General features: G+C 38.0%; 1 protein-coding gene across 2 annotated transcripts in view; it reads left to right on the top strand.

Annotated features, from left to right (window-relative positions):
- The window catches only part of CDH12 (cadherin 12), a 1,418,552-nt gene that overhangs the window by 688,203 nt on the left and 706,971 nt on the right, over positions 1-23,378 (top strand). The window lies entirely within an intron of this gene.

The raw sequence follows: 23,378 nt of genomic DNA, 5'->3' as shown, positions 1-23,378 counted from the left end.
CTATCAGTGCAGCCTATCAATGCCCATCCGTGCACATCAGTGAAGGTTTTTTTTTATTTTCTTCAAAATCTTCGGTCTTTATTCATTTATTTAGCAAAAAAAAAAAAAAAACTGTGGTGATTAATTACCACCAAAAGAAAGCTTTATTTGTGTAAAAAAAATGATAAACATTTTGTTTGGGTACAGTGTTTGCATGACAGCCGCAATTGTTATAAAAAATATGAAAATTGGCCTGTGCAAGAAGGGGCTAAATGTGCCCGGTAGGCAAGTGGTTAATGGTAATAACAATTGAAATAAAATAAAATATTAGATAATGTTATTATAAATTTCGACAGCTGCTATGTAACACATATCAATATCCGGCTGTTATTTTAACAGCTGGTAATTGTTGGTAATAGGGATGAAGAAGCAGCAACATAAGGAGCTGACTGGAGAAAATACAACCTAGAATTTTTGTTGAAGTTTGTGGGTGTATCTCCTACGTTTAAAAGCCTTAGGGTCCTTTCACACGGCCGCTCCGTGTGTCCGCAAATCATCCAATCCGTTTGCGGATGATTTGTGGACATAATGTAAGTGAATGGCACTGCGGGTGTCAGCGGAATACCATCCGCTGATACCCGATTTTCCTCCTGTCAGTTCTGTTCCGTTTTTACGAATGGAACAGAACCCCATTTTTCCTTCCGTGTAAAAAACGGAAAGGAAGGAAAATCGGATGTCAGCGGTATCATCCGCTGACATCCGCAGTGCCATATACTTACATTATGTCCGCATATCATCCGCAAACGGATGGGATGATATGCGGGCACACGGAGCGGATGACAGAAATGTCATCCGCTCCGTGGAAAAAAAAAAAAAAAAGTCCCGCAGCGGACCTTTCACACGGAGCGGCCGTGTGAAAGGAGCCTTAGGTAGTTAAAATATTAATAGTTTATTTTAGTGCAGCACAACATAAAAATGTAATTGTATTACAAGCAAAAGCGTAATCCAAACAGTATGCAATATTTATTTTTAACAGTTTGGATAAATATCATATTTTTTAACTAGCAGCTGTAACTCCTCCTATTTTCATATTTTAACATATTTTGGGCACGTTACTGACATGTTAATCCTATATATATGCACTTTAAATTTGTATTATTTTCCCCAATACTTTTAATACCGTTTGATTTTAATAAACCCAACATACCAACAATTGCATAAATTTACTTGTGAGTAGTGTACTATGTTCTTTTGCAAAACAGCCCAACTCTCCATGGTCTTTACTGCCTTGGTATTTACCTGGTGGGGTTGATTTACTAAAACTGGAGAGTTCAAAATCCAATGGAGCTCTGCACAGAAACCAATCAGCTTCCAGCTTTTTTGTCAAAGCCTGATTGAACAAGCTGAAGTTAGAAGCTGATTGGCTACCATGCACAACTGCCCCTGATTTTGCACTCTCTAGTTCTAGTAAATCAACCCTGGCATGCCAGGTTTCAAGCATACTGACCAACATGAAGATGTCGGGGCAGTAACATCCCACAAATTAAATATCAATAGACATTAGGTAATCTGTGCATATTAGCCAATTAATTTCCAATTTCATATTGTTTAGGTAAGCTTTGACAAAAAAAAAAAAAACTGGAAGCTGATTGACTTCTATTTAGAGCTGCACCAGATTTTACATTTTCCAATTTTAGTATGTCAACTCCAGCCTATTTCTGAGATTTGTTGCTTACAAGTTAAAATCTGTATTTTTTGCTAGAAAATTATTTAGAACCCCCAAATATTATATATATACTGTATATATATATATATATATATATATATATATATATATATATATATTTTTAGCAGAGACTCTAAGAAATAAAATGGCGGTTGTTGCAATACTTTATGTCACACTGTTTTTGCGCAGCGGTCTTTAACACAATCTTTGGGGAAAAAATACACTTCAGAGAATTAAAGAAAAAACTAAACATTAAAGTTAGCCCAATTTTTTGTAGAAAAGATGATGTTACGCCTAGTAAATAGATAACTGACATGTCACACTTTAAAATTGCGCACACTCGTGGAATGGCGACAAGCTACATTACTCAACCACTTGCCAACCATCAGCAGTACATATACTGCGGCAGGTTGGCTCTGTCCCGCGAAACAATGTGACTGTACATCTTTTCACGGAACCGCTAGTGGGGGTGCGTGCATTGCATTGGTTACAGGGGGAGCCAATCAGCGGGTCCAGTGGCCGCAATGTCCGCCAGCCACCCGCAGTCGCTTACCATGGAGAAAGAATGGCAGTCTACTGTTGTAAACATGGCAGACCGCTGTTCTGTCAGTAATGAACACAGAGATCCTGTGTTCCTCTTATTTAGGAACACAGGTCTCTGTGTTTATTCAGCAAGCCCATCCCCCCCAACAGTTATAAAGCCCCCCCTAGGGACACACTTAACCCTTTGATTGCCCCTGGTGTTAATCTCTTCCCTGCCATTGTCATTAGTACAGTAACAGTGCATATTTTTAGCACTGATTACTGTAGTAATGTCACTGGTCCCCCCAAAAGTGTCAAAAATGTCAGTTAGGTGTTCGAGCTTTCTGCCGCAATGTCGCAGTCCCGCTAAAAATCGCTGATCGCCGCAATTACTAATAAAAAAAATTTAAAAAATTATTAAAATCTTTCTTCTAGACTGCAAACACGATAACTTTTGCGCAAACCGACCAATACACATTTATTGGGATTTGTTTTACCAAAAATATGTAACAGAATACATATTGGCCTAAAATGATTAAAAAAAATGTGGTTTTGTAAGTTTTTTTTTTTTCATTGGGAATGTTTTATAGCAGAAAGCAAAAAATATTTTTTTTTTCAGAATTGTTTTTTATGAAGTGTGGGAAAGATTCCCAGAATACACCCACAGCTAAAGCCCAAGGTGCAGAGGCATGGGCCTGGGTGAAAGAGAGGAATGTACGAGAAGAGGGAAAAAAAAGGGAGAAAGAAAGAAGAAAGGGGGGGGGAAGAAAAAGGAAAAGGGCGGGGGGGAGGGGGAAGGGTGAAAAAGAGAAGGGAGGGGAAAGGAGAGAGAGCCAGAGAGAATCACAAGAAGAAAGGAGGGGATAAAGAAAAAGAAGGACACAGGGGGAGGGAAAAAGCAAGAAAAAAAGAATGATGAAAAGGCAAGAAAAGAAATGAAAATAGAGAGCAATCAAGAAGATTATTGAGGGCTGGTGGGATTTTTTAGGTACCAAATAGAAACAATTGAGAATAGAGTTATATTAAAACCATGAAAAATATGTATTAATGATACATATTAAAAACAAGATGGGCAATACAAATAGAGGTATTCATTGTATACACCTGACATATAAACAAGCTGGATGTGTGGAAAGGCATATAGGCATAAGGCAATAATGTACAATATATTCAGTCCAATGAGGAACATTAGACAGATCCCAACATGTTTCGTGGGCGTTAAGGGTCCGCTTCTTCAGGGGGATAGAAACACATTAGACATGGAATGCCTTGAATAGCCTGTGCAATATAACAACAACAGTCATTAATACATATAAATCTACATTCATCGGCATAAATACATGTAAGTGTGGAACACCCAGATGCACCCAAAACATCCACCGTGAGAAAGCTCACCAACGCTGAGACTAGGTAGAGGTGCCCCCCAGAAGAAACGCCTCCCCAGCGGATGTGAAGGGATAGTCAAGGCGGGAGACTGCAAAAGAGGTTATTACAGTAATAAGGTAAGGGTAATAGACATGTAAGAAAAGGGGAGGATATCCACCATCACCATAGCAAAGGGGAGAATTTCAGATGCTTAAGTAGGAGTGTTTTATACCTTATTGGATGTTTCCGTAAAGAAAACTCACACCTCTAGTATAAATAAGGAGACCAGGGAGAATTCTGCAATGCAGCTATAGCTGGGGTCCAAAGGAAGAAAGTATCCTGTACGGGCAAGAATGGAATACGTAAGTGTATATAGTTCAGTTATCCTCAGCTGGAGAGGCCTGAATTGGAAAGGAATGTACCTGTTCTGAGCTATGTCAAAAGACTAGGATATGTTTAAATTGTATGGTGCTGATTAAATGGACAACGGCATATAGGGCTGGAGAATCAATTGGTGCACCAGATGCATGACAATCTGCCTAAGCCTTTGGAAGATCTATGGGACATAGCAAAAGAAGAGGTAATTAGGGAGATGGATCCGGTATTTAACCGGGTCCATAGATGATGTGGCCGATGATCTTACCCGCAACACGCTGCAATGCCGACAGACGCCGTCTTCTGAGAAACAGCATGGTGAAGCCCCGCCTGATATGGCCCTCAACCCGACGCCAGATGCGCATGACGTCATGCGCAAACTGGGCGGGTCAGGTCCTCCATATGCGCGCGCAGTGCCACTCTTGATTGGGCCACAATAGGCAGCCCAGAGCGGCCGCAACAGAGGCGGAGCGGACACAGAAGTGTCCAGTCAGCAACGTGCGAGAGGACCACACATCCGCTGAGGAGTCAAGGAGGCACGCCACCGCTCGGGCTGAGGGAGCAGTGCGACGGGGTATGTAAACAGGGTGCAAAATAAATATGGGAGTCCACACGAACATGCAGTACAATCACGTAATATAAAGCAGTTAAGAGTGCGAAAACAGAAATATGAATTGTTTTTTGTGTATAGCACAATAAATACAAATCATAGAGGTGATCAAATACCACCAGAAGGAAGGACATCAATTTTATTTGGGTATAGCTTTGCACGATCATGCAATTGTTAGTTAAAGTAACGCAGTGCCAAATTTACAAAAAATGGCCTGTTTATAAAGGGGGTAAAACCTTCCGGTCCAGAAGTGGTTAAAAATCTCTATAGTCGATGCTTTAAACATTTTTACCAGTTACCTGTTTAGAGCTACAGAGAAGGTCTTGCACTAGAATTATTGCTCTCTCTCCTACAATCATAATGATACTTCACATGTGTGGTTTGAACACTGTTTACATTTGCGGGCACGACTTATGTATGCATTTGCTTTGGCGCATGAGCTTGGAGGGATGGGGCACTCTACATTTTTTTTTTCCTATTTATTTTATTTTTTATTTTTTTTTCTGATTACTTTTATTGTTGTCACAAGGAATGTAAACATCCCTTGTGATAGTATTAGGCAGTGACAGGTACTCTTTATAGAGGGATATGGGGTCTAAACCTTACCTCTGCACATCAAAACACCAAGATCAGCATTTTTGAATACTGAACACTGTGGATTTTTTAAAACTGGCGCCGTTGGCTGCCTAGTAAACTGGAAGTGACGTTGCGACATCGCTTTCCGGTTACTACATTGGAGATTCAATAAGCCGATTCCAGCTTTGTTTGGCTCTCCGGCCAGCCGGCGGAAATGCCGGCTGGTGGCTCAGGCCTCCCAGGGGAACATCCCCTCCCGCTGCTTTTAAAAACAGCCGAGCCGCTGCTTAGCCACATTGGTTCTAATTACAAGAAAGATGACCGTCATTTCTAAAAAATTGTACTGGGGTAATACCTGCAGCTGGAGGCACAAATACAGTACAACCACTTGAGAAAAATTACATACAGTTACGTAATTTTGCGGCAAGTGGTAAAAGGTAGTATCACCTACCATTTTACATGAATTGTCACCTTTCCATGGTTAGGAAGTGAATTTTTTTTTAAAAAAGTTAGTTATTAGACATTTTAAAGTAAATCCAAATCTCAAACTTTTTTTCTGTTGGATAGAATCGGGAGAGAATATACTTTTTGGGCATGTGTCCTTCTGGGTAGTTTTCTTTTACTTTTGTATAAAAGAAGGGTAGTGTCGCGCTCAACCAAAAAAGTGCTTGTGCAGATAATTAAACCTTAATTCAAAAATTTAAAAATTCATGATTGGTGACAATCTAAAAAATCAATCAATCTGTGCTCAACATTATAAAGTGCAAACAGTCCATATGCAGCATCAAACAGTCCACATCTCTTTGGTGTCACACAAATTAGCAGAGACTTGATGTTAGTGCAGATTAACCTTCACCTCCACACTTCACCCAGTGATCTAGTAAGGTACTCCTTACCGGAAATATATGACCCCTTAATTATGGGGGGTCACATAGGCAATATCTCCACTCAGTACACACGATCCTCAGCTCCTCTGTTACACAGTGGGTAATCCAGCATCAAGCCCTTATAGTGTAGCTCGGATCAGGTGACAAACATGGGTGGGACAAAAAGGAGACTCTCATGGTGCAGTACATCTAAACATATCGCTTTATTTAAAAAGTATTGCACTTACTCGAATCACCATAAAACAATCGCCTTTCTCATAAAAACATCCAGCGAGGGTTGTGAGCACTGCCGATCGCACAGCGCTCCTCTAACCCGGAAATGGCTACGGTCTCACATTTCCATTTCCGGGTTAGAGGAGCGCTGTGCGATCGGCAGTGCTCACAACCCTCGCTGGATGTTTTTATGAGAAAGGCGATTGTTTTATGGTGATTCGAGTAAGTGCAATACTTTTTAAATAAAGCGATATGTTTAGATGTACTGCACCATGAGAGTCTCCTTTTTGTCCCACCCATGTTTGTCACCTGATCCGAGCTACACTATAAGGGCTTGATGCTGGATTACCCACTGTGTAACAGAGGAGCTGAGGATCGTGTGTACTGAGTGGAGATATTGCCTATGTGACCCCCTATAATTAAGGGGTCATATATTTCCGGTAAGGAGTACCTTACTAGATCACTGGGTGAAGTGTGGAGGTGAAGGTTAATCTGCACTAACATCAAGTCTCTGCTAATTTGTGTGACACCAAAGAGATGTGGACTGTTTGATGCTGCATATGGACTGTTTGCACTTTATTATGTTGAGCACAGATTGATTGATTTTTTAGATTGTCACCAATCATGAATTTTTAAATTTTTGAATTAAGGTTTAATTATCTGCACAAGCACTTTTTTGGTTGAGCGCGACACTACCCTTCTTTTATACAATTGTTCAGCACCTTGCTTTTTTTGTTGCCGCTCACTACAAGGAAGCAATTCCTGTAAATAATTAATATTTATTAATATATATATTCACATATAATTTTATGTTTATATTCATTGATTATATATTTATATATTTATACATATATACAGGGTTGAACCACTTGCGCGGTTTTTTGGTTTGCACCAAACCCCCCTTTTTTTCAGTTTTCTTTTACTACTTGTCCTGAGATACAGCATTAACTCTCACTGAAGCAAGTGTTCCTGCTGGAAGATTTCTCCCCAATTTTTATTCTGGTGTCCAATAAAACATTATGGATGTCTCTTTACTTTCTGTCTTGATGGCCATAGTCACCATCAAGACAAACAGAAATGGGCAAATCTCCACAGCAAGGTTACAGACAGCAGTAAACACCTAGGGATTCGCTATTTTCCCTAATATTAAAAAAAAAAAAAGTCCAGTATGGCTTTAGACATCCATTGTGGTCTTTTGTTGGGCTACCTGAAACAAACAAAGCAATGAATTGTGTGAAATCAGAACATTTTAATCATATTTGTCAAACTGGTAAATTTTGGTAAATTTTGCAGCTCAAAACGTGCCCAACTTGTGCTACCAGTCTAATGTTTCATCATGTGTCTAGTTTCAATTTAAATGTGTTAAAATAGTTTTGGGTGGCCATCTTTTTATGTCTATCAATACCTGTGTGCAGTCTCAAGAGGGCTTTGAAAATCTTCTCTGGAATTCAAGATAACAATGAGTTTAAAGACGATCATGAAAGATAACAATGACCTGTGTCAAAGCTTTAAATATTAGAAAACAGAAAATCAATCGCTGAACCCTTAGTGACCTACTAAGCTGCTGATTCTTTAATGCATCATACAGCTTGTGCTGAAAGGGCTTCACCTTAAGACTAATTACTGAGGAGATCTTATATATTATTGTATTATTTTAACACTTTGACCTTTGTGCATTTGAATTAGGAAAATGTATTATTTGCAGCATATACATTAATTAATTGAACAGGCATCCTTTTAATTTCCCTGGTGGTCTTTATACATATATTTATTGGTATTAAAAATTCAGAAATTTTTGTATAGACAATATGTTGCCCTTCTTGCCTTTTTTATTGATATAAAATTCACAAGTGTCATCTTTTTTATCCAGGAAAACTGTCCCATGGGTCTAACAAGTCAATCCAAGGCCCCTATGTTGCCATTTTCACCATGAGTTGTTTGCCTTCTTTAAGAAATGCTAAAAAATATTATAACCACCACTCTACCAATGTGAAAAAACAAAACCAACAATTTGTAAAAGAAACTTGATTGCTGCCAGCATTGATATGTGTTCCCACACCAAGCAGCTAAATTGTTACATAAAGAATGCAGTTCAGCCCTCCATTTTAGAAGTAAAATCCAAACAAGTGTAAATGTATAAGTATGTCACCTAAAGAATAGTGGTGAAAACCTCTTCAAATCATAAAACTCCCAATCTCACCCTTTGCATACAATTTTATATGTTATGCATGAACACAAAATTACATAAGAGTGCATGAGTGAATATAATTCAGTAAATAGGCGAGAGGTGGTAGAACCACCTAGCTCACTTACTAACTTGTGCAGATTCACAAAAAAACAAAAAACAAAACAAAACAAAATAATATTTATGATATATATATATATATATATATATATATATATATACATATATATATATATATACACATACACATATATATATATATATATAAAGTGGTGAGATCCTCCAAAGCTGTATCTTTAATGAACCAAATTACTCCACATAAAATATGAATAGTGGTGGAAACCTCCACTATATTGGCAACTATGCGGTGCTCACCAACAGTGTATGAGTGAATATCATTAAATTATTGGTGAGTGATGGTGGAACCCCCTTGCTCACCCACTAACTGTTGCAGATTAAAAAAAAAAAAACACATATATATATATATATATATTTATATATAATGAATAGTGGTAGGACCCTCCAAAGTTGTTCCTATAATGAACTAAAAGGGTCCACTTCAAATATGAATATTTCACAGTATAAATTAAACCCTAAATATCAGTATAGTCCACAAATAAAATATATTCCTCTTTCAACCATGCAAAGTAATAACTAAACTTGGATCACCATATGCTCCCCTTCTCCACATGCACCAACTGCTCATCTCAGGAAATGTCCAATTGTGCCTTTCCCTTTAAATTTGGGTATGTCTCTCCACATTGGGAATTCTCCTAATGCACCCAGCCAGATCCCCCTTGCACCATGGGTCTAACTTGTGAATCTGAACATTTTCGTAGGTGACCTAAGGGGTTCTAATACCACTTACAGTCCGTAAGTTTGTATTTATGCATAATACATATATATATATATATATATATATATATATATATATATATATATATATATATATATATATATATATATATATATATATATTTATATATATAATTTTATGCATTGGATAAGATTATGAGTTGGGGAGGATTTTACCACCATTGAAGAGTTGGAGAGGTTTCACCACTATTCATTAGGTGTCACATACTTAATACATTTACTCTTGTACATTTTGCATCTGTTTTTACTTATAGAATGGTGGGTTGTCCTGCATTCTTTTTATCACTGTTTACTCTTTTAGAAATATGATTCTTTTTTTTTTTCTTATTGCTTATTTTGCCTATAGTTGTCTATTTTTTTGGGGTTTTTTTTGCTACTTACTAACTATTTTCTAATACCACGTGTGGTAAAAGCAAGTTTAAAAATATATAACCCTAGCACTATTTCAGTATATTTTAAATTACTGCTTTTTGAAGTTTAGAAGAGTGAAACTAGATTCCATTCAGAAACAAACATCTAAAAATATGTATCTTAAATCTAGTTGTTGAAATGTGAGTCATACTTTTTCTTTAAGTATTTCAAAATCATGCGTGCATAAAGGATTGCATGTTCTACCATGCTCATAAATTCCATGCAATATCTATATAATGACAACTATAGCCTCAGCTCATTTGTCAATGTCAGTTTTGATTAAAGCACTCCAAATTCTGAACAAAACCATTTGTCACCTGCTGCTCTCTGACAAGACCAATGTACAGTAGGGTTTCCATATGAGAAAATTCAGTAAGTAAAAGGCATATGCCCATAATCATTCTCTGCAGGTGGAATGTGAACATTTTTCCCATGCACTGAAGGACAGATGGTATCTGCATTGAAATAACGTACACTGCACACATAATGTATGTAGACTTCATGGACTGCAATATACATAATTTATGAATGTTGTTGGATATTTTTATATAAAACAACCAAAAGATTTTTATATTGATTTATGGAATGCATAGAATTTACTTGCCAACGTAATTTTGTCTTCCTAATAAAATTGAAGTAATCACAGCTTTGCAAAATGAAACATAGGGCCTTGTGCATCAAAGTGTTTTTACAAAGAATTGTCATCATTTACTCGCAGCCACTAGGCAGAGTTTAACTTTCAATGGAAAAGAGCTGACGTCTGAATGTTTTGATCTGATAGATAGCAGTATACAAATAGTTCTGTACTGACAATAAAATTGTATGCAAGGTTAAAAAATACATATTCATTACATCGCTTCACTACAGGTGCATTATCCCTTTTAGGTTTAAGTATAACAGAATAACTGCTCCCTGTTTGGGATAACAAGCCTTGGCTGCACTGAAATCCTGACTGTTAGTGATGGAATCATAGGGCGTAATTAAAAAAAAAAAAAAAGTTTCTTGCTATAGGAACAAGGTAAAATAAATAAAATATAATTGGAACATGCTCTAGAGTGGGTAAGAATGAATTGGGGTAAATATGGGTAAGGCCTGGACAAACAAATACAAAAAAAAAAAAAAACAGCTATATCAAAATGGCGCCAACAGCTATAAACCACTATATTCCAACACTAGTTGTTTAACTACTTCAATACTTTCAACCCCTTCCTGCCCAGGCCAATTTTCAACTTTCAGCGCTGTTGCACTTTGAATGACAGTTGCCCAACACTGAACCAATATGACATTTTTTATCATTTTAGACCAAACTGTTTTTGCTACATTCCTTTGGTGAAAATAACCCAAATAAGTGTTATTATTTAGTCTGTAGGAAGGTTATAGTCCACAAACTATGGTATATTGGAAAATTGATTGATCCTGATGTACTGATGGCCTATTTCATTTTTTGTGGCCTGAAAATGCCAGGACATTACAAATACCTCCAAATGACCCCTATTTGGAAATCAGACAGACCACATTATTTAATTGAAGGCATGGTGAGTTTTTTAGGTTGTCATTTTTTTGTCACACTTTTTGGAAAATTAAGAAATTATAAAATGTTTGCACAATTTTTTTTTTACATACTTTCACCAGTGCACCAGTGCAGTACAACGTCTTCATATAACTGGTGTGGTGGTGACCAGGGAAACTGACTGGTAACAGTATGTAAAAAAAAATAATAACTTTTTACTACATTTTTTAAATCGTGTTATATTTTTTAATAAATGTATTTCTTTTTTTATTTTACACTGTGACCAGAGCAATACAGTGTTACCATAGTAACATTGTACTACTCTAGGTAAATTATCAGGATTTTTTTTTTTTACACTTTGATTGCTTATATCAGTGAATTTTACTGTAAAAAGCAACCATTTTTTTGTGAATGAAATTGATTCATTCAGTGTGTATTGTTATGATTAGCTGTGATTGGTCAAAGCTAATCACATGGTACATATTGACTGTGAATGGCCCTGTCCGTACCGTGTGTGATAACTGTGACCAATCACAGCTACTAACACAATTATACACAATGAATGGCATGTATGGAAGCAATCCATTGTTTATAATTGTCATATGATCGCCTGTGATTGGTCACAGTGATCATATGGTACTGGCAGCGGCCCAGTACAGTGATCAGCTGAGTCCAGTGGACAGATTGTGCCATAGCTCATTCTGGGATGATGTCTATAGACTATACGCCTATAGGCAAACGACAGCTGGGCAGGAACTGGTTAAACAGCTATCTTCTGTTAGACTAGTTGAGCATCCAGCCAGGGAGAGTTTAGGTTAGACATGTGTATGACATTGGGAAGGAGCTCTGATGTGAGATGACGCACATGCTGGAGTGGTAAGCCACCGCCTGAGGCCCTGCCGCCATACTGCCTGATGCCAGGAGTAAGCCACGCCTGAAGGAGAGTGTCACCTGGCCGCATGAGGATGCAACAGGCTACTGAGCTGTACCGCCAAACCCTGTGGTCCTCTCACACCCTTGATTAGATCAGTGGGAGCCGCAATAGAGCAGTGGCCAGCTTAAGTCCTAAGGTTGATGGATCCATCTCTCTGAGGGAGATTTCACTGAGGCCAGGAAGAGACGCCACATGCAGCTCTATAGGGCTATAGTGATATAGATCAGCCCCCCTCCCCCCGGCTTTATCTCTGGAGGAGTCCTAGAGATTGAGGAGGGCAGACCCAGCACCCAGACTAAGAGAAAGATTGCATGGGAGGTTGGTGATTTTGGATCTTTGTATGTGAAGTGACATATGGCTGTTAGACTCTGCTCCTGCTCTTACTATCGCTTTCTCTCCCCCCTGCTCCCTGTCAGAGGTCTTCCTCTGTCCCTTAAATAAGATGGATACTTGAACCTCATGAGTAAATCCTAGTCCCCCCATATGGTGGATTTTTTGGTGGATGATGAATGGAGACTGGAAGGGGGTTAGCACCGAGCAACTGATGTAAACAGGGCATTGGGACTATTTTTCATATAAGAATAAAATTAGGCAGAGGCTATCCCTGACCTTTGCAGACTGCTCCCTATTTTTATACACACATCAGCCATTCAGGCATTTTAACTAATGTGATGGTTGTGGTTCCTCATTTATCCACCCGCCCATCCATCCATCCTACAGCAGAGACATTTGGAGGCTGAAGATGAGAAGCAAATCAAATAAAACTGGTAAAACAATTCCACCCGCTCCCAGCCCTGGGGGTATTCAGCAATATATGTCAGCAGAGACTAGTATGTCTGAGGAGGGGCTGGGTAGCCCCCAACAAGGGGCCCAAGGATGGTCAGGGGTTGTCAGGCAAAAACCGACAGTGGAAGAAGCCACAGCTGTAAGGTCTAATGACCTGGTGTCAACTCTCCTAAAAAGCACTGGGGGAAGCCCCTTGGGAGGCTCCAAAGTACAGAATGGGGAACCAAAAAAAGGGGGCTCAGCTCTGCCAGCAGAGGTGTCTGCTAGACTCACAGAAGCTCAAGCAAGTATGCCCCTAATTAAAGAGGCTCTAGCAGAGATGCTGTCTAAAATTGAAATATCGCTGAAGACAGATATTGCCACAGTTCGCACAGATATCGGACAACTACTTGGTCGAGTGCAGGAGATGGAGGAAAGGCTAGATGTACACGACCAAATGCTAGAGGAAATGAATGAGCATATGAAGCTTCTGTAGAGCTAATATATCCTTACTACACAAATTGGAGAACCAAGAGAACCAAAGTCGGACCAAAAATCTGTGTATAAGAGGAAAATCCGGAGAAATATAAGGAGGAAAAGTTGCCAATACGCGGACTCTTTAATCCCATGTTAAGAAAGGAGATCCCAGAAATATTGAAAATTGATAGAGTGCACAGAGTTCGAAGGTACCAGGGCCAGGCCGGGGAAATTCAAAGATATGTGATTGTTAGGCTGCATTATGCAGAGGAAAAATCGTTAATTATGGAAAAAGTGCGAAACTTGGCTGGAATCTCCTTTAAAGGAGTTAACCTACAGTTATATGCTGATCATTTGGCTGAAACTTTGGCAAGAAGGAGACTCCTCAAACCATTGACAGAACAAATGCAGACATCCAACATCACATATCGCTGGGGGTTCCCAGCTTGTCTTAAGGGGGAAAAGGATGGCTGTACCGCAAACTTGAGATTCCCTGAAGATCTGAGGGATTTTTGTAGTAAGCTTATTTTGCCACCTCCACTCCTCCCAGGTTGGGAAGAGAATCTGGAATAATCAATATCAAGAGGGAATAAAAGATGGACTCAAGTTGGGGGAGGAAGGGGAGGTGGGAAGGGAGAGTAGTAAGTAAAAAAAGGGACATAACATTCTTTCCTGGTAAAGGGTCCTAAGTAGATCCCCCTCTATTTTATCTTTTTGTTTTTTTTTTTAACAAATTCTTTCCTTTTACAGGTGAGGACTAGAGGGGGTGATACCTACTTTGAGAAAGTCACTAAAACGCAAGATGAGATAGTTAGCAGCTGAAAGTAAAAACAAAGAAGGGGAAAGTGTAATGGTGGAGGTGAGGGAGCTGGTGAAGGATTGGAGGAGTTACAGATTTTGCGGTTTTGGCTGAGTCAAAGTGTCAGGGTGGTTGCCCCCCTTAAGGTATGGAGAAGAGGCGACACTTAGAGGACTGCCGCCAGATCTGTACACTGGAAAGAAAAATGGACTCTGGCTATCGTGGACTTTCATGGTACCATACAAAGGCTTAACAGAATTATTATGTTTAAATTTTTTTTTTTTCCCAAAGTTCATTAAAACAGACATATATCTAAAAAGTAGACACTGAACACGGTGTCCTAAACAATTGGCTCTATAAGATCACAGATGGGGTAACCTCTGAAGGATAGCCATATAGCAAATACCATCTGAGTGCTGGACGCTTGACATGTTTCGCTGGAAGGTCACCGCTTAAAAACATTATATTATAGAGCAAAACACACATTTAATGCTGCAATACAGAATAGAAAAGTAATTAATTCACATTATAAATTGAAGATAAAATAAAGTACAATTGTGGTGAAAACCCATGCATGCTGTCCTACCTGGGATGAGGTCACCCGCAGAGAGCCATGGGGAGCAAGTCTGTCTTGGCAGATGCGGGAATTCCATACAAAAGGGAAAGGGGGCTACACAGTCCCCTGTCTATTCAAAGAGTGGTGAAAAGTACTATATTAGGAAAAATGTGTATTGAAACAAAGGTTTATTATACAAATGATGTTTACATAGATATCTATTATTCGCACCATGACAAGCAATTGCTGAGCTTCTGGATAGGCCCTCTCTATATAAGCCCTCTCAGGGTTGCAATTAGATCAAAATGGAGAATTTTCTTTATTACAATAATGATATTGCTAAGAAAAGGAACACAATAAAGAACATTCATAAGTCAGGTGTTCTATAATGATCATAACTGACATACTCAAAACCCAAAGGGTATTGTTATGTCCAGACTTTACCTTCTAGAATGGATGTCAAAAGCAGTCAGGAATATGAATATCTTCAAAGGTTCAAATACTGTAATTATTAAACATCATATAACTAGGTTGGGTGAATAAATTATACTTTAGTGTTCTCATGTGTAGGAAAAATGCATTGAACAAATGATGCCACTTTTTTAAAAAAAGCAAAAAAACTCTATTACCACTCACCTTAGGTGGTCAGTAAATACCACGTTAGGATAGAGCTTATTCCAGTAATAGAACCCAATAGAGGGAGTAGAGCGGATATGCAACAGTGCATCTCACAGCCAGATTACTCTAGAACATACGATACAGACAATTGCAATGGTTACAGATTGTATTCATAAAGGGATATGTATAGCCTGGTTGTCGATATTCTGTGAAATTGCATCTCACCTGATAGAAAAGAGACACTCTCGCAGGGCTACAGCAGTAGAGGGGACCTACAGCCCTCCCCTCTTACATGGGGCTCCTGACTGGCTCCACCTGCACCGCTATAATGGCGTGTGACGTCGCAGGACCAGGCCCCATACTTCACATGCACAGGGTGCATGCGCAAAGTCCGGCTAACAGGCAGACATCCGCCCACCTAGAGGGATGCGAGTCCCTCATAAGTGAGCCAGATGCCCAATAGACAGTGATGGGAGGGCCTTTGGATTCCCGTGGCCCGCTCATCCCTACGTAGAGCCGCACATTTGCCGGGACAATCACGATCAGGCCACCATACAGGAAGCCCCCGCCAGAGTGGGCAGAGGCCCATGGCAGGCCCATTTTGCATGTAGACTGCCTGATAAAGACATATAAATTGGGGCCAGTAGGGTTAATTTACTAAAGGAAAATGGACTGTTCACTTTGCAAGTGAATTTTGACTCTGTGAGGGAATTTGTCCTTAGCTTAGTATAGGAGGTGAAGCTTTGCTGACTACAGTCATCTAATAATGAGCAAACAAAAATACAATTTTTTTTTTAATTTTCCTTGCAAGCGAATGAGTAATTTTTATAAAGTGAATTTTTACCATATTCACTAACCTAAGGGAAAATCCCATATCAAAATGAATAGCCTATTTGGATATAAACCCCATTGTGTTCAATGCAGAAAGTTAATTTTCTAGATTGAAAAGAGGCATTACTGAGCTCATTGGCAAAGGTGAAGTGGGTTTTATGCCTAATAGATAAGTAATAGTTAATGTGTACAAATTACACCAGCTCATTTATCAATCTAAAAAATGTCAGATCCCCATCCAAATATTATATCTCGATATACAAAAGGCCTTAGATACCCTTGTATGGCCATATGAATAAAGGTATACAGATTCTCAAGCTTTTGTTCAATATGCAAGGTTAGGTAGGCTTTACAATTCTAGGGGCATACACTAGAGATGTCCAATATTCCATATCCTCTTTGCCCTTGCACCTAAAGGGTCCACTGATGTGTAAAAAATATAGCAAATAAAAAATATGGCATATTTAATTGCTACAGAAGCTGAATTGTAATGTATTGTTATTGAAAATGACCTTTCCATTTTGTGCTGAGGTCCTGTAAATTTCTGTAAAAATGAATGCAATATGTAAGCCTGGAGGTATTATGTACATGGTTAGTGTTCATAATTCCTTCAAAAATGTAATTTCTCCCAAAAATGCTATACCTCGTTTGTTGTTTTACCCATAAACATTCCAGCCTATATTTTGACATTATTGCAATGATACTTCCTTCAGTTAATTTGGGAGAAGTCTAGACCATGTATCTCTACAAAAACTTTACTCCCAGCCAAGCAAAAAGGTAGCTTATTTGTTCCTCATGTTGCTAATTATCATTTTTCAGCCCATATATCTCCTCTACTCTCATAACATAACACCTGGTACCCTTCTCTGGGTAAGTTTGGATGCCTTGGAAAGAGCATTTATTGCAACTGATACCCTAAAATGCACACTACAATGCAAACATATTGGGAACCCCAAATTTTCGCATTCTCTAAAAATTCTCTAAAAAATATTTTTTTTTTCAAAAAAATTGGAAAATGTAACATATTCTAGAATACTAATATCCAATACTTTCTAGCCACCATATTCACCATAGTGTGCAATCCTTCCTTTTCCCCTTGACTAGATAAACCCCATAGATAATGATATTTGAATGAAAAGTGGCTTGAGGTGGATTTATGACTTGATTACTCCAAATTAAATCTTAAAATATAAACCTTGTTAAACCTTTCAGAAAAAATGTCTATGACTCTAAACTCCCGTTCCCTCAAAACATTCACTCCATCTGAGCATCTATGTTTACATAGTCCTCAAGAGAAAGGTGTGATTTCTATCATCTACTTGTCATTCCTAGAAAATCAATGCCCAGCCCCCTTCCCACATGTTAGTAACGAAAAAGGCATTTAATAAAAAAACTTGAACCAACTGACTGGACCCAAATTTTGCACTCAAAACCACTGCTCTATTTTTTAAGTAGTGTGCTAGGCCATCTACTTATGAATACATTTGTGCATAGTACCTCAAAGGATAGTTAAATATGTACCGTATAATGGCTTCCCCCATTGTTTTTGGCAATGGTAGGGTTGCTGGTTAGTTTTAATCAACCTGTTTACATCGTCCTGACCAGAAGTATTTGGGAAAAAAAAAACACTGGGAGGCCATTTTAAACCTAAAGTCCGAGGGTTGCAGTAATGTTTAACTAAAACCCATACCTTTTATTATTACTGTGGATAATCAGACATTTGTAAAAGGCTAGAAATTGGCAATGCCAACTACAGCACAAATGGAATATGTCATGATACAGTACTTAATCAGTGGAGATTGCTCATTAAATGCCCTTTGACTTTGAATGGACATTTGAACTTACTTTTTAACATTTCATAGAATAGTGTGGTCCTAGGGCCAGGCCTCATTGGGAACCTGCAAACTTTTCCTCCCCTCTCCCTTCCATGGTATTACCAACCAGTTGCATCTCTAATATGCTAGTTTCTTTTATGGCTTTGCTATCTCCATACTACTTTACTGGTATAACCACATACTACTTTACTGGTACAACCATTCCTTTCTTTATATGTTGGTGGTAAACACTGAATACAGCTTTAGGTCTCTACATAGAAATAATTGTTTGGCATCTGCACACTGAAAATCTATTAATGTTTTGACTGTACCTCTTAGTTGTCCTAATTGTTACTACTTGCCTGTACTGATCCTTCTACTATTGGTTGTAACCTGTTCTGTGTAGTGCTCTGCTATACTTGTTACATTCAATAAAAATTATTGCAACAGAAATGTTAGTTTTGACCTTCTAAGTCTATCAGATTATAATGTTTGCTAAAGGTCATTTTCACAGTCAGCTTGTACAGTTGGTGTTTGAAAGCAATAATAAAATTTCATGTTTTCTTGTTTCCAAGTCCCATATGTAAGCAGTGTTGTTAACCATTATAAAATTGTTAGTTTAAAACCAAATATAAAGATACTACCTCAAATCAAGCAAAGCTTGTCAAGATCTGAAATGAAATACATTCATGCAGTGGGAATTCAGCCTTTGTGTCAATGATAAATTTGTACTGTTAGAGGCAAAGTGTAAGAGCAAAAATAGGATTTTCCATCACTTTTCAAACACCTAGTTTATATGTAGTGCTTAGAGAAGACTTCCAATATATCAGAATATTTTATATGGACAAGATGTAGCACAGCAAGTTTCTCACTGAATAAAAATGTACAACAGATTCCCAAGAGTTACTTTGCATATTACTTTATGCAAATTCTGTTTGATGGAATATCATGAGAATATTCTCCTCCATGATATTATTAGCATTTTGCCGCCAATAGAAAGTAATGGCAATTTATATAACACTATCCCTGGGGAAGAAAAGGGGAAAAAATCCACTTTGTGCTAGTAACAGTACAATACAACTGAATGAAAGGATCCCCGTAAAGATCTGCATGTATAATATACATGATGACATTAGAATAAAATATTGTATGAGAAACATATAAATATATATTAACTGTAGTCATGTTTTACATTATTTTATTCTTAACTCTTTCAGAGGGTTGTTTGCTTTTGCAACTTGAAGAAGCATAAGGGATACAGCAAATTTACACAGCATTTCCCAACTACTTTGCCTCACAAGGATGCTTTGCTGCTAGTAATTGTGAGCCTCAGATGCTAATATAAGTAAAGAAGACATAAAAGAACACCTTGTAACACAAATACAGATGAGCCAATTTAGTCCAAATACAATTTTAAACCAACCTAAATATGCTACAATAGCGCAAGCATTGTAGTGCCTACAGAAGGTGATGTAGCAGTCAGTTCATTTAAGTTTAAAGCTATGCTAAAAGAAGCACCACTTTTATTTCTTAACCGTATTTACCGAGACACTGGTCACAAAAAATGATTCTGTAGGAACCAGCAATGATGAGCATCTAGGATGGAAAATGATTCTATAGAGAGGCAGCTGTTACAATAATGCCCTAATCCCTCACTATCTGTAAACAATGCCCACTTACCACTTCTGCATGCTGGAATACAAGAAATTAGTAGAGCCAACCTTTTTTACTTACCTGTGCCCCCTCACATATCTCCCACTTCTACATGCAACCTTCTTCTGTTTAGTTTTATAAGGAAAGATTTTTATTTGTATAATGGTAATACTTTTGGATTATGGTAGGTGATATGACCTGTGGAAGAATTGTTTTATACCTTGTTTTTTATTTATTTTATGGTGTATTGTAGCAGGTTTAAACAATGACCAAATAGCTTAAGGCATTTATAATATGTGTAAACCATAGAAATAAGCCTAATTGTCACAGGAATTAAGATGCTGTCAGATTGTATTACAAACCTCCATTTGCATAGTCTTACTTTCACTTTCCTGCTATAGCCGTTGTGCTGAGTATCTGAATATGATTGCACAATTGGCACAACATTTAGACTTAATACCCACCACTAAGCAATAGACCTAGACTCTCTTCTTCTACAATGCATGTGTGAGGAAACTTTTAATGAGGAGTACAGCTGCTTCCTCTAAAAAAACAGTGCAGTGGGAAGGAAGAAATCAATTCCAGTGTTCTAGATAACTATTTTATTGTTGTGCTTAAAATATAAACTTGAATGGCAGAATATTAGGTTGCATACACATTCAAGTGAAAGAACCAGCTCAAAGACTGCTCTTTGAAAGACAGTAATGTCCAGATGTATAGTAGGGCAGTAAAAAAGGGAAATGTTAGTGCTGAACTTTCCCATTAGACAGCTACTCAAATTGAATCATGGACTCATTGGTTTTCTGTAATTGTATGGAAATAATAATATAGCTAATGTAAAATATTAATTTATACATTTAAAAATAAGTGCAAAAAAACTGACCACTATAATTTACCTGTAAAACATATTCACCTATCCATTCTTCCACAAAGTCTGGAATGCTGCAATGATTAAGCACTTTGGGTGAAACGCGTCTGCTGAACAGTGTGGATGCCTCGTGTGTCATGTTTTTTAAACCTGTGACTCTACAATAAACAACAAACTTTTCTTCATTTCTGGATGTGCCGCTTTTTGTTTCTTTGTTGCCTGGAATGCTGGGCACAACCTAATAGCTTTTAATTACTAATTACTAGAAAAGTGTCTGATGAGTCAGTTGGCTGCTGAAGTATAATATTCCACTTGCACTTTAGCTGATGACCACAGTCCTGGTGCATAAAGCCACATTCTGGAAAATCAATGAAAATGTTCTACCTTAGGAAATACTGTAGTAATATAGAAAATGTGTTGGGTATTAAAATGTAAAGTTTTTTTAGCGCCTATGACATTAATTGCCTACAATAAAGAAAAAAACATCCACGAGACACTGGGATTTTGATGTGAGTTCCTACAAAGCAGTGAGAGGACACAAACATATGAAGAGATCACTGGCTCCAGTGGGTACCCCAGCAGATTACCAAAAGAAAAAAAAATCACAAATGTAAGGGGCACTAAAGTACTAAAACAACCAACACAATCCAGGGACCCCCCTTCATCAGGACAGTTAAAATAAAAACCTGAAGTAACCTGAAATAGAGCTTTACCGTGTGCAGTTATTGGACAACAGTATCCACATGAGCAATCATGATAAGTCTTACCTTGATTGTTCACACCAATACTGCTGGCCAATAACTTTCCAGATCCAGCAATTAGTTTCCTTGATTCACACAGGAAAGCTCTATTTTGAGTCCATCCAAGGTTCTTATTTTACCTGAAACCCTGATAAAGGGGTAGATTATCTCCCACAATGCATTGTATTTTTTTTTTTTTTTTTAAGTACAAAAAAAAAAAGAAGTTCTGCCAGTAAAATATATATTATTTCAAATATAGAATACGAAAGCTTTATTAACCACTTGCCGACCACTCATGTTGCTGCTACTTCAGCAGAGCGGCTCAGCTGGGTCCAGCGATGTAGACCTACATCACTGGATTCCTCCCTCTCTCGGCAGCACGCGCGCACCACCGGAGACTCGCTCCTGCTGTATTCAGACACAGCGGGAGTCGGGCCAGGGGAGGAGAGGTGGTGATCACCACCGCTCTTCCCCAATCGTCGGAGATATAGTGAGGAAATCCGCCCGCTTGCGTAAACAAAGCGGGAGGATCTCCTCTGTGACAGCCAGGGACAGATCACAAGATTCAGCATAGCTGAACCTGCGATCTGTGTCTGTGTCACACAAAAATATGTAGTAGAAAACAAATTGGCCTAAAATGGTAAAAAATGTTGATTTATAACTTTTTTGTGGAATGTTATATATCAGAATTTGAAAAATATTGTTTTTTTTTTTCAAAATTGTCACTCTTTTTTTCAAAAATTAAAAATCGCACAGGTGATCAAATACCACCAAAAAAAGCTCTATTTGTGGGGGGGGGGGGGGAAGGACATAATTTAATTTGGGTACAGTGTCACATGGCCGCGCAATTGTCCGTTAAAATAACACAGTGCCGAATGGTAAAATATAGCCTGGTCAGGAATGGGGTAAAATCTTCCGGTCTTAAAGTGTTTAAAAATACGCTCATTGAGAATTTTTTTTGTCAAAGACATGTAGCTAAATACATTTTGGCCTAAATATATGACAGAAATTGAATATATTGGATATTTTTTAACTGTCAAAGTAGAAAATGTAAATTTTTTTGCAAAATTTTTGCAAATTTTTTATTAATATCGCAAAAAATGAAAAGTGCAGAGGTGATCAAATACCACCAAAAGAAAGCTCTGTTTGTGGGAAAAAAAGGACGTAAATTTTGTTTGTGTACGGCGTTGCATGACTGCGCAATAGTCAGTTAAATTCGCGCAGTGCCAATTTGAAAAAAGTGGCCTGGACGTTAAGCAGGAAAATCCTCCGGTCTAAAAGTGGTTAATCTCAAAACAACTTTGTAGCATCCTTCTTCATTTTCAGCATATCACATGCATAACATACAAAGATGCTTACACAGATAGTACAAAGGAAGTATTCATACAAAGCATTAGCATACAATTCCTTACACAGCAATATTCAAAGAACAGTTGCTACCAAATATATCAATTTCCAGATTTCATTGAATCTATTTATATTACTTCTGGTTTCATAAGTAAAGAAAATATTTTATATATGGGCTTAATTCTTCCTGATAGAGAAAAATATTTGAAATAACTTTGGGCAATGGACTTTAAAGTAGTTCTAAAGGCAAGACATTTTTTAATAGATTCCATGTATTAAGGTAAAAAAATGTCCCATTGGTTAGAAGGTATCACCTCCCTAAATACTTACCTCAGACCTATCTCAATCCAGTACTGTGCCGAGTTCAGTCGTGATGCTCTCTCTTCCTCTCCTCACAGAACTCAATAAAATCAGCAGGAGCCACTGTAAGTGAAATCCTGTGAGGAGGGGTTGGGGCCAAGTCATGCTGTGTGTGTCAATTACTCCACACAACCTGGCTTGGGAGTGAATCCACAGGTGCACCCCCATAAGAAACAGCTTCCTATGGTGGAGCACAAAGAATAAAAGGAGCCTAGCGCACCAGTAGAGTGTCTAAGAAGTGGAGGTTGGGGGCCGTTGTGTGCAATACCATTGCACAGAGCAGGTAAGTATAGCATGTGTATTATTTTAATTAAAAAAAATACAATAACTTTAACAGATTAACATATTTGTGTTGCAGGAAAGTTCACATAAAGTGAGAAA

Source organism: Pelophylax lessonae, assembly GCF_965119305.1.
Source record: "Pelophylax lessonae genome assembly, chromosome: 5".
NCBI lineage: Eukaryota > Metazoa > Chordata > Amphibia > Anura > Ranidae > Pelophylax > Pelophylax lessonae.
Note: the sequence above shows the minus strand (reverse complement) of the source record. Positions and strands in the feature narration are given on the sequence as shown.